This window comes from Nelumbo nucifera, chromosome 7 (genome assembly GCF_055504915.1).
Source record: "Nelumbo nucifera cultivar China Antique chromosome 7, China Antique-T2T, whole genome shotgun sequence".
Classification (NCBI taxonomy): Eukaryota; Viridiplantae; Streptophyta; class Magnoliopsida; order Proteales; family Nelumbonaceae; genus Nelumbo; species Nelumbo nucifera.
In genome coordinates, this window is record NC_142655.1 from 59,023,154 (window position 1) to 59,043,855 (window position 20,702).

Consider the following 20,702-nt stretch of genomic DNA (forward strand, 5'->3'; position numbering starts at 1 on the left):
TAGAGTGAAATTTTTGTTTTTAAACTTCAATTCAAAGCCAAAGGAATCATGTTCAGGAACTGAAATAAGGTTTATCTTAAATGTACTTACATATAGCGTATCTACTAAGTCTAGATGAAAGTTGGTTTCCAAAATGAGACGATATGTCCCTACGGCTTCAATACCTATCTCTATTCCATTGCCAATGACTATGGTGCATTCTCCCTTGTGTTGTCGTCAACTTGTCAGAAAGCCCTACAAAGAAACCACGACATGAGTTGTAGTGCCTATATCCACCCACCATGTATTAGATGGTTTGCTAACTAGACAGGATTCAGAAAACATAAAGATAAAATTTTTATCTTTTTTGTCGACCCATGTCGCATATTTGGGGCATTCTTTCTTTATGTGTCCCATCTTTTTATATAAGAAGTAGCATGCTTTATGATCCCCTCGTTCTATAGCTACGACCTTTTCTTTGCCCTTCTTTTGACCTTTCCTCTTGAAATGTCACTTATGTGGTCCATTCGTTAGGTCTGCACTTTCAGACATTTCACTTTTAAGCATTTTTTCTTCTTGAACACACATGGCGGTCAGCTCACTCATCTTCCATTTCTCTTTCTGCATATTATAGTTCATCTTAAATGGACCAAATTGTGTAGGAAGAGAAGTCATAATGAAGTGCACAAGGAAACCTTCGGATATTTCTATATCCATTCCTTTAAAATGGTTCACCATGTCAATCATCTTCATAATGTGCTCACGTACCCCACTACGACCATCATATTTCACGGTGATCATTTTGATCATGAGGGTATTTACTAATGCTTTAGTGGAGCCAACAAACTGTTCTTCTATTGCCCTTAAACAATCCATTGTCCTTTCCTTTTCAGGAATTGCATCACGGATTACAGTGGAAATGGTGCTCCTTATGATCATGAGACTCATGCAATTAGGGCATTCCCACTTTTCATAAAGTGCCTTTTGCTCACTAGTACTGGCATCAATGATTTCAGTGGGTTTTTCTGTCCTAATTGCAAGTCCAGATCCATGCACCCTAGAACAATCATAATCTGGTGCTTCCACTTGTTAAAGTTCATACTAGTTAGCATTTCAATGCCAGATAAGTAACCAGTAACCATTGTTGGATTGACAATTGCATGTTTCATAATAAACGCAAAAAAAATGTCATGCCACATAAAACACACACACATATCAATAATCTAACTCAAAATGAGGTAATCATCAATTAGATCTCATCAAGACCATTGCATAATCCTGATTAGGTCTTGACCCAAGATCGGTGTAGGATATCATTCCTCCGTTGGGCTGAATTATAATTCCACAATGATCTCAATGGCCCAAAGTAATTAAGTGATCCTTCCGGTTGGGTAATCTCATAACCGTTGGGTCACAAATTTTCCCAAACAGAACCCCTAATTTAGTCTTTCCATCCCACTCTAACTATTCAAAGTAGCATCATTTCGTTGTGTTAGACCGCTAACCATTGTAGTTAGGTGCAAATACATGACTTATTAATGGAGGAGAGTCTCACAGTCATACCCCAAATAAAGACAATATATATATATATGCACAATAATCATTATCACAGGCCTTTTCAAGTGAGCAAATAGCAAGCATTTCAAAAATTGATAAACAATTATGCAAAACTGCATAAACTAGTAGAATAATTACTAACCATAATGAAATATGCATATCTATAGGTTATTTTTGAAAGAAATTTTGAACAAGAATAGAAAATACGGTCCTCTATGATCCCTCCAAATTTCAGTTCAACCTGAGGTTGGAAACCCCTGAACCAGCCTCCAAAAGTTATCAATATTATAGTGAACCGACGGATCAGTCATTGAATCGGTCCAATATCTCTGTATCCAAAGGAAGTTTTTATCTAAAATTTCATACATAAGAGAGTCCTAGGATCTGGGGGGCCCACAAAATGTCAACAAAATTGGAGTTAAAAAACCCTTGAACTGGCCACACAAATGTGACCTTGTCATAGTATATTGGGTTGAACCAAACTGAACCAGATCCAAACCCAATCGGTTATGACAGCGTTGGCCAAAGCCATGCGAACTCAAATCGATTTAAACCAAAACCCATACCAAACTGGGATTGGACTGGACTAGGCCAAGTCAGACCATAATGGCGTAGCATAAGTTAACCAAGTCGGGTTGGGTATCTAAGTCACCCGACCCTCAAGCTTCATCTTCTTCGCTCGAATCTGGGTGCTACAATGTTCATTTGATTGGCGAACACAGCAGCACCAAACGGGTGTTGAAGGGTGGATAGTCAACGGTGATTGGTCGATATGTTGCCGCTGACCACCCAAGAGTCATATTCCAGCATGAAACCGGCTGGAAATTGTTGGAATCCGGCAATTTTCAGATAAAGTTCTTTTCAAAGCTGAGAAGAAAACAACAAATTTTTAGCTGTTTAAAAAGCATAAAGTGGCTCCGATACCAATTGTTAGCAAGAAAGATGACTTCTAAACATAAAAGAAGCATCATAGGAGCATTCTAAGCTTTAGAAACAAACTGAAATGAAGAACCATAGACCTTAAGCTATTGAGATAAAGATGGCATCCATGGCTCTATTCTGGTGTTAGAGACCTTTAGAAACACCTCTTTGGCATTGTCACCTTCTCTTCTACTCTTCTCTACAAGAAACTGAACCAGAGAACACCTTTCTCCTTGACGAACTGCAAAACTGAAAATAAAGCGCAAGGGAGACTCTTCACTCTAGTCACAGTTGCTCTCAACCAATGGATGGCTAGTGTATGTATGGAATTCTATTTATAGAGCCCAAACCGCCTAGAGAGGGGCCTTCCTTCATGGTTTAGGAGCTAAAACTAGAGTCTCCATCAACCTCTATTTTACAAATCATTAAACTTGAAACCATGCACTCTCTCTCTCTCTCAGTGGGAGCCTTCTAGAAACATATTGCAATTTCAGCAACTAGCTTCAGACACTACTGGGTCCTAGTGTCTGATTCATCTCAAGCCACTATGAACTCTTGGTTGAATGAATTCTAACAATCCCCCACTTGGTTGAGATGAATCTTTCTATTTAACTTAATATGGCCATCAATGACCCAGTATGGTGAACCTAAGGGTATCCATTCCGTTTAGAGTTAGCAAGATTTCATAGTGGCTCGAGGTGAACCAGACACTAGGGACCCAGTAGTGTTTGGAACTAACTGCTGAAATGGCAAGTTGTTTCTAGAAGCCTACCTCAGGATCCCATTGAGAGAGGGAGTGCATGGTTTCAGGTTTAATAGTTTGTACAATAGAGGTTGACAGAGCCTCTGGTTTTGCAGTTCCTTAACAATGAAGGAAGGCCCCTCTCTAGGTGGTTTGGGCTCTATAAATAGAACCCCATATACACGCACTAGCCATCCATTGGTTGAGAGCAACAGTGACTAGAGAGAAGAGTCTCCCTTTAGCTCTATTTTTGGTGTTGTAGTTCAAAAAGGAGAAAGGTGTTCTCTAGTTCGGTTTCTTGTAGAGAAGAGTAGAAGAGAAGGTGTCAAAGGCAAAGAGGTGTTTCTGAAGGTCTCTAACACTGGAATAGAGCCAAGTCTCTAACACCGAAATAGAGCCATGTACACCAACTTTACCTCAATAGCCCAAGGTCGGTGGTTCTTCATTTCACTTCGTTTCTAGAGCTTAGAATGCTCCTATGATGCTTCTTTTATGTTTAGAAGTCATCTTTCTAACTAACAATTGGTACCAAAGCCACTCTAAGCTCTAAAACAGATGAAATTTTATTGTTTTCTTCCTGATTTTGAAAAGAATTTCATATCTGAAAATCACCGGATTCCAGCAATTTTCGGCCAGTTTCTTGCCAGAAAAGGACTCCTGTGTGGTCGACAGTGACATAACAACTATTATTCAACACCCGATCGGTGTTGTTTTGTTCACTCAATCAAATGAACACTATAGCACCCAGATTCAGGTGAAGAAGATGAAGTTTGAGGGTCAGATGCCCTGGATACCCAACCTGACCCGATTAACTTATGCCATGTCATTCCGATTCGATCTGGTCTGACCCAATCTAGTCTGGTCCAACCCGATCGATTAGGGTTTTGGTTTGAATCGGTTCGATTCTGCCCAGATTTGGTTGGTGCTATTAGAACCGGTTTGGTTCAACCCAATAGACCATGACAAGGTTGCATTTGTGTGGCTGGTTCAAGGGGTTTTTGAACTCTGATTTGACTGAAAGTTTGTGGGCCTCCATTATGACCCTCTTATGTATGAAATTTTAGATAAAAACTCCCTTTGGATAAGGAGATATTAGACTGGTTCTATGATTGATCTGTTGTTTTACTATCATACTGATAACTTCTAGAGGCTGGTTTAGGGGGGTTTCGACCTCGAATTGAACTAAAATTTGGAGGGATCATAGAGGACCCTATTTTCAATTTTTGTTCAAAATTTCATTCAAAACTAACCTATAGATATGCACATTTCATTACAATTTAGTGATTGTTCTACTGGTTTTTGCAGTTTTGCATAATTGTTTATCAATTTTTAAAATGTCTACTATTTGCTCTCTTGAAAAGGCATGTGGCAATGATTACTATGCGTATATAAGACTTATATTGTCTTTATTTGGGGTATGATTGAGGTTCTCCTCCATAAATAAGATGCACTTAACTACGATGGGTAACGGATTGGCCCAACGGAAGGATGCTACTTTGAGTAGTTAGAGTGCGATGGAAAAAATAAATAAGGAGTTCTATTTGGGGAAACTCATAACCAACGGTGATGGGCTTACCCAACCGGCATAATCACTTACTTAGTCTGGACCATTGAGATCATTTGTAGAATTATTGTTCAGCCCAACGGAGGAACGATATCCTACATCAATCTTGGGTCAAGACCTAATCAGGATAATGTAACGGTTTTGATGAGATCTAATTGATAATTACCCTATTTTGAATTAGATTATTCATATGTGTGTATGTTTTATGTGGCATGACTTTTTTCTGCATTTATTATGAAACTTGCAGTTGTTAATCCAGCAATGGTTATTGGTTACTTATCTAGCATTGAAATGTTAATTGGTACAAACTTTAACAAGTGGAAGGACCAGATTATGATTGTTCTAGGGTGTATGGATCTAGACCTTGCAATTAGGATAGAAAAAACCCACTAAAATCACTGGTGCCAATACTAGTGAGCAAAAGGCACTTTATGAAAAGTGGAAACACTCTAAACGCAATTCGTGATGCAATTCCTAAGAAAGAAAGTACAATGGATCATTTAAGAGCAGTAAAAGAACACTTTGTTGGCTCCACTAAAACATTAGCGAGTACCCTCATGATCAAAATGATCACCATGAAATATGATCATAGTGGGGAACGTGAGCACATTATGAAGATGATTGACATGGTGAACTAATTAAAAGGAATGGATATTAAAATATCTGAAGGTTTCCTTGTGCATTTCATTATGGCTTCTTTTCCTGCACAATTTAGTCCATTTAAGATCAACTATAATATGCAGAAAGAGAAATGGAAGTTGAGCAAGCTAACCACCATGTGTGTTCAAGAAGAGAAAAGGCTTAAAAGTAAAATGCCTGAAAGTGCATACCTAACCAATGAACCACATAAGAGACACTTTAGGAGGAAAGGTCAAAGGAAGGGCAAAGAAAAAGTTGCAGCTGCAGAAGGCGGGGATCATAAAGCATGCAACTTCTTCTATAAAAGGAAGGGACATGTAAAGAAAGAATGCCCCAAATATGTGACATGGCTCGACAAAAAAAGGTAAGAATTCTATCTTTATGTTTTCTGAATCTTATCTAGTTAGCAAACCTAATACATGGTGGGCGGATACAGACATTACAACTCATGTCGCAGTTTCTCTGTAGGGCCTTTTCACAAGTTGATGACAACATAAGGGAGAATGTACCATAGTTGTTGGCAATGGAATAGAGATAGATTGAATCCGTAGGGATATATCATCTCATTTTGGATAATGGCTTTCATCTAGACTTATTATATACACTATATGTACCTACATTTAAGAGAAACCTTATTTCAGTTCTTAAACTTGTTTCCTTTGGCTTTAAATTTAAGTTTAAGAACAAAAGTTTCACTCTATTCCATGATTCCATTCAAGTTGGGTGTGGTGTGTTATCGAAAATCTTTACAAGATTAATTTGGACCTATTTTTCCCTATAGCACATATAACTTGCATGAGAATTATATGGTCAGATATAAAACAAATCAAGTGAATGAGAATTCATCCATTCTGTGGCATAAAAAATTAGGCCACATTTCTAGAGTATGAATGGAACGTCTCACAAAAGATGGAATCCTCAATTCACTGGATTATTCTAACTTTGACACGTGTATGAATTGCATAATGGAAAAATCCACCAAGACCATTAAAAGGGGAAACACAAGATGTGTAGAGTTACTAGAAACAATACACCGATATTTGTGGACCATTCCCTACTCCTACTATGGGAGGACACAGATACTTCATTACCTTTATAAATAATTTCTCCAGATACAGTTACGTGTATCTGATTCATGAGAAATCAGAGGCACTTGATGTTTTCAAGATCTTTAAGGCAGAAGTTGAAAATCTGCTCAATAAGAAGATAAAAAATATATGATCTAATAGAGGAGGTGAATATTACGGTAGATACACCAAAACAGGCCATAATCCAAGTGCCTTTGCCTTATTTCTACGAGAACATGGGATTGTTGCAAACTACACCATGCCATGTACACTTGAGCAGAATGGAGTAGCGGAGCGACAAAACCATACTCTCATGGACATGGTAAGAAGTATGTTGTGTAATCCAAGTTTACCTGAGAATTTATAGGGAGAAGCCTTAAAAACAGTTGTACATATTCTTAACAAGGTTCCTACTAAAGCAGTCCCTAATACCCCATATGAATTGTGGACTGGTAGGAAACCCAAATTAGGGTATTTGTGTGTTTGGGGTTGTCCAACTGAGGTAAAAATTCATAAGCTACAATCAGGTAAACTGGATCCCAAAACAATTAGTGGTTATTTTGTTGGTTACCGTAAAAAATCTAAGTGTTATAGATTCTTTTACCCTACTTTGAATACCAAAATTGTGGAATCTAGACAAGTCGAATTTATAGAATTTGGGAATTCTAGAGAGAGCTCTAGATCCAGGCATATCACTGTTCAGGAAAATTCGGTGATCATACCAATAAAACTCTTGAGACTGATACACAAGTTAGTGTGAGCATGAGCTGAATTTGGAAAATGATCCTATATCATTTGCTGAGGTCATCAACTCAAAGGAATCAGCTCATTGGTTAACAATCATGAAGTATAAGCTGGAATCCATGAAAAACAATGATGTCTGGGATCTCATTGTTCTACCTGAAGGAGTCAAGCCAATATGCTGTAAATGGGTTTTTAAAACCAAACAAGACCCTAAGGAGAACATTGAAAGATATAAAGCCTGGCTCATTGTGAAATGATACACTCAGAAAGAAGGAATAGACTATACAAAGACCTTATCTCCAGTATCAAATGTCTCATTTAGGATAATCATGGCCCTAGTTGCTCATTTTGATTTAGAACTCAAATGGATGTCAAAATAGCCTTTCTAAATGGAGATCTACATGAAAAGTCTACATGCAACAACTAGAAGGTTTTGAAGTAGATTGGAAGAAAGGTTTAATTTATAAATTAAAGAAATCCATTTATGGTCTGAAGCAGGCATCTCTCCAGTGGTACCTAAAATTCTATAATATGTTGTCTAATTATGGATTTAAGGAAAATATTGTTGACTGGTGTATATACCTAAAGGCTAGTGGGAGCAATTATATAATCTTAACCGTATATGTTGATGATATCTTGCTTGCTAGTAATAATCTTGCAATGTTACGTGAGGTCAAAAGGTTTTTATCAAATAATTTTGATACAAAGGATCTCGGTAAAGCTTCTTATGTTTTAGGCATTTAGATTTTTCGAGATCGGTCCCGCATTATCCTAGGTTTATCCCAGAAAGCATATATAGAAAAGGTGCTTAAAAGGTTTAACATGCAAAATTGTGCTAGCACTACAGCCCCTGTAGTAAAAGGAGATAAGTTTAGTTTGCTCTGATGCCCTAAGAACCAGTTAGAACAAGAGCAAATGAACAACATTCGCTATGCATCGGTTGTGGGAAGTCTTATGTATGAAGATGTATGTACCCATCCTGATATAGCATTTATTTATTGTTGGTATGCTTGGAAGATACCAAAAGAATCTCGATATCGATAAGTGGAAGGCAGCCAAGAAAGTCATGCTCTATTTGCAAGGGACTATGAATTATATACTCACTTATAAGCACTCAGAAAACTTAGAGGTAATAGGGTATATAGATTCTGACTTTGTTGGATGTCAGGATACTCATGCATCTACCTCTGGTTATATCTTCATGATGGTGGAAGGGTCAATTTTATGGAGAAGTGCAAAACAAACTGCAAGGATTGCTTCATCCACTATGGAAGCAGAATTCATAGCCTATTATGAAACAACCAATCATGCCATATGGTTGCATAATTTTATCTCAAGTCTTCGTGTAGTGGACTCCATTCAGAGATCGATGAGGATTTATTGTGATAATGTTGTTGTCGTGTTTTACTCAAAGAATAATAAGACAAGAACAAGGTCGAAGCACATTGACATCAAGTACCTCATTGTAAGGGAAAGGATTCAAGATCAGATTGTGTCAATAGAACATATTAGTACTACACTCATGTTGGCTGATCCATTAACGAAAGGACTTCCACCCAAGCTCTTTTTAGAGCATGTAGCGCACATTAGGTTGGTGGACATTGTTGATAAATTGGATTTATATTGAGTGTAATGGTTCTTGTTGACACCATGGTATGTGATCACAATAAAGTTACTTATTCTGATAAATATATCTCTATCTTTTCTCTCAATTTTAGTGGGTACACCAAGGATTAATGTATCGGTATCGGGTATCATATTGAACAACTTGGATATGGATACGCTTGGGAAACACATGAATACGAATGTAAAAACATAAAAACGCTTGGATACCCTAAGAAAATGCACACAAATTCCATAAATATATCAATAGCATTAATTTAATGTCAAAACAACTATAAATAATATAAATACATAGGAATTGTATATTTAAATAATATATATATATAATATGAAAAAATATATTATAATTAATATAACAAGACATGTGGATATTATACAGTTTTATTAATAATACATCTATCAAGAGTCCAAGGCAAATATAATATAGATTTTTACAAATTAATACATGCAAAAAGTCAATATTATTTTATTTTCTATTAAAGTGTAAGGCATAAAGCATATGCAACTATTATATTTGAATTATTATATCATTTTTTTGTATTTACTATTTTTATTTTTTTATTTTAACAAAAAATTCAACTAAAACATTAATTTTTAAATGCTTGATAAATAATATTTATATTTTTGTAAACAATAAATATGTTATTATAAATTATAAATTAAAATATTAATTAATAATTTATAAAAGTATACAATCTTAACTTAAAATATATCAAATCTATTAAAATTTTGAAAATGCATATCATATGAAAATTCATAAATTTTAATTACTAAAATAATTAATCCATTATTAATATTTTATTTTTATAAAATTTTGAAGTTAAAATTTATTTTTTGTATAAAATGTAGATTAATGGATTTCATAGATTCAATTTATATTGTATTTTCAAATACTTTGTAAATGATACTTTTATTTTTGTAAATAAGAAATACATTATTATTTAATGCAAATTAAAATATTAATTAATAATTTATAAAAATTTAAGATATATATACCTTATTCAAATTTATATAATTTAAGTATTAAAATAATTATTTTGTAATGAATATTATATTTGTATAAATTTTTAAATTAAAATTCATTTTTGATATATATATATATATATAATATGCCTGTGTGTGTGGTTTTTATAAATTATTTATTCCATTGATTTATAAAATACTAATTTTGAATATTGTTCTTTTTAATTTATAATTAATGTTTTCAAAAATAAATATAGTTTTTTATTTGCATGTAAACATTAAGTTTAATAAAAATTATTTTATTGCACATATTAACATGAAATACCAAATGGCTTTGTGGTTAATATAAATGGGCATTCACCAACTTAAATTCGAGTCACGCTCCTCTTTTTTTTTATAGTGAGATGCTAATCAATATGCTTCGGTGCATATCAACTGATATTATGTGATACGCGCCGATACGGTGGCATATCGAACCCGATATGCACGATTGGTAGGATACACCTGTGTAGTGTATAATGTCTGGAGACTCATTCAGCCAAGAGTTCATAGTGGCTTGAGGTGAATTAGACATTGGAGACCCAATAGTGTCTGGAGCTAGCTGATGAAAGGGCAAGTTACATTATTTGTAGAAGCCCACCTAAGGCTCCCATTGAGAGAGGGAGTGCATGGTTTCCGATTTAATGGTTTGTAAAATAGAGGTTGATGGAGCCTCTGGTTTTTGTAGTTCCTTAACCATGAAGGAAAGCCCTACTCTAAGTGATTTGAGCTTTATAAATAGAACCCCATTACACACTAACCATCCATCGGTTGAGAGCAACCATGACAAGAGAGAAGAGTCTCCTTGTGCTCTGTTTCCGGTTTTGCAGTTCAATACAGAAAAAAGTGTTCTCTGGTTCAGTTTCTTATAAAAAATAATAAAAGAGAAGGTGACAAGGCTAAAAAAGTGTTTCTGAAGGTCTCTAACACCAAATAATAGAACCATAGACACCAGCTTTACCTCAATAGCTCAAAGTCGGTGGTTCTTCATTTCAGTTCGTTTCAGAGCTTAGAATGCTCCTATGATACTTTTTTTTATGTTTAGAAGTCATCTTTTTAGCCAACATTTTTTACAGTTCCCCTATTTATTTTTTGGAACAGAGGAATTATTGGTGCTTTGTGAGGGGAGAATCCAAGACTCCATAATGATTTTCTTATGGTCAAGGTGTTCGGACAAGAAAATCTGAAAGTGGAATTGTGTTTTTCTTTCTTTTCTTTATGGTGGGGTAGTGAATAGTTTTATTCGACAATGGTCCGAGGAGTTAATGGTTAAATGATATAAGATGAATTGTAACTGAAACCAACTATGAGTGGCCAGAGCTGTCGAAACGTTCAAGTACCTTATAGGCTCCTTGTTGCCCATTTGTCCATGTGATAAGAGGGTCCAGAGAAGTCATAGGTCAATGAGTTGGTGGTTATGGATGAACCAAGGTTTTTAAAAACGAACCAGAAATTAAGCGGTTCAATCATCCGGGTCAAATGGTTCGACTTAAGACGTCATAAATAAATTAAAATAAAAAATATATTTATAAATAATAAAAAATAATATAAAATTAAATAAAAAGAAAAAAATACAGAAAATAAAATATCTAAATACAAAAATAATACAATACAAAACACATAAAAAATATAAAAAAAAAATACAAAAAAATTAAAAAAAAAACAGAAAAATAAAACTATCTAAATACAAAAAATAACAAAGTACATAACAAATAGAAAATACAAAAAAGTACAGAAACATTCTAAAAAATACAAAAAAAATAGAACATAAAAGTGCAAATAAATACAGAAAAATATAAAAAAATAAAACAAAAATTACAAATAAATACTGAAAAAATACAAAAATAAAATAGAAAGTGTAGAAAAATAAAACAGAAAATTTCAAATAAATATAGAAAAATAAAACAAAAAAGTGAAAATAAATACGGAAAAGTACAAATAAATACAAAAAATAAAGCAAAAAATTGGAAATAAATACAAAAAAATAAAACAGAAAGTTGCAAACAAATACAGAAAACCAATATGATTTTATCATATTCTTTGCAGAGAATTGCTTGCAGAAAATACAAAAACCATATGTTTGTAGAAAATACAAAAAAAAATCTAAAAAAAAGAAATTTTATCACTCTTTGACGAATTGAAAAAAAAAATAATAATTAAGCAAAATTAATTAAGCCAATGTGAGTATGTGAATCAAGCAAGATTAATTAAAGAAATAATTAAGCAAAAACTCAAAGAATCAATTAAACTCACAAAAAAATTCAAAGTAACCATTTTATACCATCAGGTCCTTTACGGTTTCACTGCTGGTAATGGTGGTGTGATAGTGTTAAACTTACAAAAATCGCCGCCGGTGGGCTCGGGCTTGGATGCAAGTGGTTGCCATTGCAAGTGTTGTTGCAACTATTAGTGCCACTAGAAACCCCCACCCACCGCTACAAAATCGTTGGCCGTTGTTGCAAATTGGTCGATAGACCTATTACTACTGGACCTGTTGCAAAATCAACACTGATCGCTATAGATGAATCTCACCGCCGTTTCCGGTTGCCATGAATCACCACCGATCATTATGTGTCGCCGTCAGACATCATAGGTCGTGGCTGCCACAAGTGATCGGTTGGGTGTGAGGGCTAAGAGAAGGGAAGGGTTACAACGAAAATGGGGGCATTCTCACCCTAAACGTAAGAGGTGGGATCGGGGATATGGGTTCATTTTATTTATTTATTTATTTTTATTTTTTATTTGAATCAGCAAAAATAAAAATATAACTCACGAACCGCTGCGGTTCAACCACTCAGATAGCAGTTTTTATAACCGGACCCGGGGCTGAACACTTACCAGTTTTTCTGGTCCGATCCAATTTTGAAAACCACTGGATGAACCATTTCATGTACGTTGAGAGTGAATTCCCGTTATAATTTTTGTGATCTTATAGTAGGTAGATATCATTGATGTCTCCTATCAAGATCCAAGTTTCTAGAGAATCCCAAGCTTCCCTTTGTTTTATGTCTTTGTGGGTGTCCATAGAAAAGGCTAATGTTCCATGGTACGTTGATTGGGACAGAGATGTTTATGTGATCATTCCATCCAATATAGTCCCCTGATAGACCTTAGGCTTCTCAGAAAACATAGTTTGTGCGCCAAAGTTGCCTGGGCAGTATTTTTGATTTGTCAGACGATATCAGGCCTTTCTTGGCGGGATAGATTAAGCAAGTAGCTAGCTCACGTTTTTTTTTTTTTTTATCCTGTGCTTTTCTAATATTCCAAGCCAGAATTTTCCTTGTTTTTTTTGAAGGTATTGACGGAGTAAATATGATATAAAAGAGGATGAGGATCAACGAAAATGGAACTAATAAATTAAAGCATACCTCAGTGGTGGTGGCCAGGGTTGGATAAAGAGAGAGTTGGTGTGGTTCAGTAGGATGATCAACCAGCAGTGTATTGACCCATAACAAACCTATCACTTGGTTTGTCAAGTCCAGACTCCAGATTCCCCAATTCATGATTGGAACCGAAAGAAGGTCTATTTGTTGAACAGCTTCATGATCTTGAGTGCCTTCGTGGTGATTAATGGGGCTGATACTGATTTTTAACTTGGATGGGGGATGAGACGAACGTGGCAGAACTGATGAGGGTTGTGTATAGGTAGACGGGTGAGAGGTGCATGTAATGCACGTGGCGGTATTGGATCAGGCTGTACAAGAGGTGGGCGGTTGAAGTTCGTAAGGGCCGGTGTTGCATGCTTATTACGTGGCGTACATGTGAGGCCACGTACGTGCATGTTGCATGGGGATGTTCTGCTGGCGAGGCGACTCGTTTGCAGGCTGCTGGGTCGATGAGTTTTGAATCACCGGCAAAGAGGGATTTTCGTGTTCGATGCGCCGGCGTTTCCGACCTCCGGTGCCGTCCTCGGAAGGCTTTATCATCATTTAGATGGCTTCCTTTCCTCATTGCATCCTGAGTCTACTTCATGCTTTATCACAACATTGGTAAGCTTTCTATTTTTAATCTTCCATGCTCCATGTGGGATTAATGTTTCTTTGGATTCTCTGAGTGAATTTCATAATAACAGACTTGTTGCATTTGTGGGGTATATATATAACGTTAACTAGAAATTTCAAATGGATCAAGATCTTGAAAATTTATCCAAAATAAAAAACATCATCCTAATCAAACATCCAAGCATAAAGTCATGACATCCAGAAGTTGACATATATAGTGTGCAACCTGTTAGTTTGTGATTAAGTTGAACGAGGCAGCAGTTAAACTGTTTCGGATTGGATTTTTTTTTACCAAATTCTGAGTTTTAGCCAGACTCAGATCAACAATGAATTGAAAACACCGATAAAGATCACACCATCAATACCCATTAACCTTACCTTCAAAACAAACAATTTATCTGTAATAATGAGCCAATCATGAAGAAAAAGGTATTTTTAAATTCGACCATTGGATGAGAATTAATAGTATCACATTGAGTACAAATAATTTCATTTGAACTTTTAGGTAACAATGACAATACCCAACACAATATTGCTCAAAACACTTTTTTACATGAAATATCATCCACTGAAATGGCAATGATACCAAACACAAGATAATGCGGTACAATTGGATCAGTATAGAATTACCACCATATATATATATATAAGTAAAACTTGTCACATCAGATGGTTTCTCTTTGCCCCATTACCTAAACTGAGCAATTCTAAAGGAGATGCAAGATTCTCTCTAGAAGCCCATGGAATTGTCACTGGGCATGACAATCTTCCCTTTTTTGTCTTATATTCTCTCTCTCAAGAAATTCTTTTTTTTTCTTTTTTTGTTTTTTTTTATTCTAGGTCATTTTTTAAACAATCAATAAGATGCACTTTCCCAATAACCTAAATAATCTCTTTCCACAAAATTTATCCTAAACTACCTCCCCCACTTTCTCCAGAATTATATCTAATTCTTATTTGTCTTCTAAATTATCTCTACTTCCTATTTATCTCCACAATTATCTCTAATTTAGTAGAGAGTTTATCTCCCTTACTTTTTATCTATATCTATCTAAAGAAAGTTTGGATTAAAAAATTTAAGAATTATTTAAATACTCTAACAAAATTATATAATAACTTTAAAATATTTATTAAAAACATAAAAATTAATTTTATATTTTTATAAAATATATCACAAAATTATGTATAAACAATTTAGATTATGTGTTTCTGGATTATCAATTTAAATGCTTTTCAAATATTTAATAATATGTAATATCTTTAAATAAATAAAATTCAAGTAACAAAAAAATAAATATTTTATAGATTATTTAAATATTTAAATAACTAAATATTTATCAACTATATTTTAAATAGTTAAAATATCCAAATTATCTAATAAATAATTTTACTTTTTTACAATAAATATCACGCAATTATGTACTAACAATTTAAGTTATGTTTTTTCAGATCATCAATTTAAATGTTTTTCAAACATTTAATAATATGTAATAGCTTTAAACAAACAAAATTCAAATAAAAAAATTTAAATATTTAAATAACTAGATATTTATCATAACTATCTTTTAAATAGTTAAAATAACGAAATTATGTAATAAATTAAAAAAAATTAAAGCAGAAAAATAATTATAACATAATATTTAAATTAATAATAATTTAATATATTATAAAATTAATAATGAAATTATATAATAATAGTATAAATTATTATTTTATGGATAATTAAATTCCATAAATAACTAGTATTTAAATATTTTATATATTATTTAAGTATTTAAATAACTGGGTATTTTAAATAACAAAATAATTAAAATAACTAGATTTTAAAGAGTTAAAATAAAGAATTATGTAATAAATTTTGAAAAAAAATCTGAAAAGTACAAAAATAAATATAACATAATATTAAAATTAATTGTAAATTAATATTTTTACATAATATCGTAAATAAATAATTTCACTTATGTCAAGTAATAATTCGAGAAAATAACTTTCAAAAAAAATTAATATTTATTAATAATAAAATTAGTATTTATTGTATTTCAGTAAGTATTTATTATTTTTGTGACAAAAGAGGAAGGTGAACAATGCCATGTCGGTCCCCCTTTTGTTGACCCCATACTCGACTCATGGGAAGGTCATTTTAATGCAGCTCACCACTTGATGTGCTTACCGGCTCTTAGAACCATTGATAGTTTGAAGAATTGGGGTGTCCAACACCAACAAGTAATCCGCCAATTCCAGTTTTGTAGGAGGTAGGTCCTTTGAGACTGGCAGGGTGGACTCTTTTTTTGTGTTGGGTAATTTTCCTACTATTTTCCCATATAAAACCAAACAATGGAAAGTTAAATTTTTACACTTTCTCATCCCATCCCACCTAAATCTTCCCACAAACCAAACAGAGCCTAAGGGTCATTTACTAGAACACATCTTATAGTTTTACATATTTACTTAAACTTACCTTATAGTTTTCATTTTATTAAAACATCCCATATATTTTACAACTTATTTACTTAATCAACCTTTCATTAAGAAGTGTTTGTTTTGTCATTAGGCTCATGACTTTTTATTCCAAAAGTACCCTTAACACTTTTTTGTACAGAAAACAAAATTAACCAAATATAGCCAATAGAGTGGTTGTCCGTGTCTTATAGAGGGAAAAAATGGTATTTTTTTTATTTTCTTTTGATTAAATTTATTTAAATGAACATTAGGGTCAACACTGTCATCTAATAGAAGATTGATTAAATCCATTGCAAATTATAAATGGTGTTTTAGTAAAATTTTAACTATAGGATAGATTTTAATAAATCCAAGAAACTGTAAGGGGTATTTTAGTAAATGATACTTTCTATTATTTAGGTTTTGCTTAATAAATCCCGTGCATCGCAAAGGTCCCTGCTAGTATATATTAAAACAAGGAAGTCTACAAATTTTCTCTTTTTTTTTGAATTTTTTGAATTTTTAATCAATGTCATTTTTGAAACTACCAATTAGAAACTATACTTTTCCCAAAAAAAATCTTCCTAAAATCTCTCTCTCTCTCCTAAAATTTCTTTTAAACAACCTCCCCCACTATTCCCAACTTTCTCCTAAACTATATCTAATTTAGTAGAGAGTTTCTCTCCTAAAAAATATTTCTAATTCTTAAAAAATTTAAGAATTATTTAAACATTCTAACAAAATTATATAATAACTTTAAAATATTTATTAAAAAGATAAAAAATAATTATAATTGATTTAATAATATTCATATTATTAATAATTATATATTTTTACAAAATTCATCACAAAATTAGGTGCAAACAATATAAATTATGCTTTTTTGGATTATTCAATCTAAATGTTATTCAGATAATAGAAATCTAACACTAAAAATGAAAAATTATTTAAATATTTCAATAACTAAATATCTTAAGTAACAAAATATTAAAATTAATATTTTAAATCAATTAATAATATATTTTAAATAATGAATAACTAGATTTTAAATAGTTAAAATAACAGAATTATCTATTAATAGTAATATAATTTTATTGATTATTAAATTCAACAAGTAATTAATATTTTAAAATTTAAATAACAATATTATTTCAATAAATAAATAATATTGTAAATAACTAATTTCATTTATATGAATTAATAATTCTAGAAAATAGCTTTTAAAAAAATTAATGTTTATTAATAATAATTTTAAAGACTCAATCTATGTTTATTATATATTTATATATACTAAACTAATATTTATTGTATTTTAGTAATTATTTATTTTTTGTGATAATTATATTTTCAGTAATTATGTATAAATCTATTTTTGTTTTGTTATTTAATAGAAAATTTTCAATAATTATTAAATCAATTAATAATATATTTTAAATAGTTAGTGAATAACTTTCAATTATAATACATAGATTAAGATTTTAAATATTTAGTTAAATAACTAAATATTTTCAATAATGAAATATTTAACATAACTAGATATTAAATAGTTAAAATAACAAAATTATGTATTAATAGTGATGAGGGGTAATTTGGCCCTACCTGTTAACATGCAAACACGTGGAGCGACTTGATGATTGGACGATAGCTCAACATTTTCAGACACCTCAGCAGGCTAGGTCAGCTCGGGCATCTTAAGCACCTCGGCTAAGATCGAGGTCCGAACAACTTGTGGTGTTCCAACCTACCGAGGTGCGACATAGCCTACCTCGAGCCGGCTATCTCCAACCTTTCTGGGATCACACCGCATGTTAGTGAGCCTTATCCTTATCCCGCCCGGATCGGACGGACTTGATAAGCTTTATCAACTCACATGAAGTCCATCTCTAGGTGTGAAACGGACTCCAGGTAACGCATCCCGGGGATCTCGGATATGTTTCACGAGGCTTATGGCAGCTCACCTATATAAGGGCATTACCTCCAACCTCAGAAGGTACGCGCGATTTAGCTCTTAGAACTCTCTCGCTTACAAGTAATCAGCTCGCTACAAACCCTTTGCTAACTTAAGCATCGGAATGCCACAACGGGGTAAAGCACATCGGGTCCTCTAATCTACTTGTCATGCAATTCGACCGACCACGTGATAGTCTGACGTTCGATCTACCATCTAGCTAGGAGAGTCCAGATCGCGCATCATCAAATAGTAATATAATTTTATGGATTATTAAATTCAACAAGTAATTAATATTTTAAAATTTAAATAATGATATTATTTCAATAAATAAATAATATTGTAAATAACTAGTTTCATTTATACCAATTAATAATTCTAGAAAAATAAATTTCAAAAATTAATGTTTATTAACAATAATTTTAAACCTTAATCTATATTTATTATATATTTATATATACTAAAATTAATGTTCACAGGTTGGTTCGATTTAGTTGTAAGTTGTTTGGCTAACCAAATCGACCTGGTCAGGTTAGGGAGTTGGTCGCTTAGGTTATATCAGTTTAGGTCAATTTTCGGTTTGGTCGATCAGTTCAAAAGATTTAAACTTAAAAAATTAAATTTAAATTTTAAAAAAATTACAATGGCATTATTAAAAATATAAATTTAAAAATTTAATTTATGATATAAAATATTTTAGCCTAGGAAATATTGGAATTCTCCCACTTTCCTATATTAACAAATATATTTAAAACATAAAATATTAATATATATTTATGGTTAGGTCATTTGATTTTAGTCATTTTACAAATGGCCAAAGCGAAACTAATCCAAACCATTCGTGTTAGGAAATTGTTGAACCAAAGCCGATTGGAAATACTAGAAATTGGGTTGGTCAGTTTCATTTGTTTGATTATGAATGGCAACAAGGCAAGGTGGGGGCGAGGAGCCTCTCCCCATCCCTATCTCCACAGGGATCCCCACTCCCCATGTTTCTTTATAATGTCAACCATTATGTTTTTGTTTTTTATTTTATTTAAAAAATAAAAATAAAATAATTAAAGTTTATAATCCTATTAGAAAAGATGCAAACATATTCAACCATATTTTTAAAAATATTAACATATAGACGTATGTATACATATATACATATATAAACGTATGCGTATATATACATATATTAACAGGAATCCCTTGGGATGGGGATCGGGGTCCCTGTGGGGCAAGGAGTTCTCTCCCTGTCCCGTGCCGTCCCTGCCAACGGGGATGAAAATTTTCTCATCTCCGTCCCCACGGGGGGAAAATCATCCCCATCCCCGCCCCGAATGGGGTAGGATCCCCACGGGGATTGGGGAAATGGAGAAAATTATTGTCACTAAGTTTGATAAACAACCCTATCTAAAATTAACTATTGTTATTTTTTATTGTAAAAAAATTATTAAAAGTAGTATATAAAATATAAATGATTATTAATTATTATATAAAACAATTGTATAATCTTACATGTTTTTATCATTTATCTTTAACTTAACAAATCCTATGCATCGCACGAGTCCCCGATAGTGTGCGTGTGTGTGTTAAAACCGGACCGAATAGGGAACTGTTCTAAGGTCCAATTCCTAGGTCGAGCGGTCTGATCGTCCAGTCCAAACGGACAACTCGCTCTTAAAAACCCAAAAAATGGCCAAAAACCGTTCCCAGGTTGAACGGTTCAATGGTCCAATCGCCCGGGTTAGCGGTTCATTGACCAAATCAATGGCTTTTGGCCATGTCCGATTCCTAGATTTTCTGGTCCGACCATCCGGTCTAGTCTAGTTTTGAAAACATTGCTTATAACTAGGGTGCCAAGTTCGAGCCTAGCCCTTAGGTAGCCTGAACATGGCTCAAGCCCGACCCAATTATATACATTTATACATATATATGTGCATATATGTAAATGTTGCATACATATTTACTATATATATATACACATACATACATACATACATACATACATACATACATACATACATACATACATACATACATACATACATACATACATACATATTTGTATATATAACATTTATATAGATATTTTGCATACATATTTACATACATTTATAAACATATGTATATATATATATATATATTTGCATAAATATATTTATATATGTATAATTTTAGAGTGGGTTCATTGACCAACCCGAGCCTGGCCCAGGCTCGAGCCCAACCCGAGTGCATCAAATTACAGGGCGGGCTGGGCTCAGGTTGAGAAAATTGGGCTTGACCTCGGGCTTGAGCCTTAAGTTCAAATTTAGGGCTGAGCCTAGGTTGACCATAAACCAACCCAACCTGCCTGACTTGCACCCCTACTTATAACTCAGCCCTTCCATGTAGTCATGTGGTGGCAGCCTTCTCTTCTTCATTAGAGTGCCACTCCAACTCTCTCTCTCTCTCTCATGTTCCCAAACACTTAATCAACCCCTTCCTAAAA

At 33.1% G+C, this 20,702-nt stretch overlaps 1 long non-coding RNA gene across 1 annotated transcript; it reads right to left on the bottom strand.

The window, feature by feature from the left end:
- Nucleotides 1-13,823, bottom strand: LOC148790527 (uncharacterized). The gene is made up of 2 exons (XR_016078483.1): nucleotides 13,207-13,823; nucleotides 1-234 (listed from the first exon to the last, which is right to left on the bottom strand). It is a non-coding gene; the product is annotated as an uncharacterized LOC148790527 (long non-coding RNA).
- Between the last annotated feature and the right edge of the window lie 6,879 nt (nucleotides 13,824-20,702).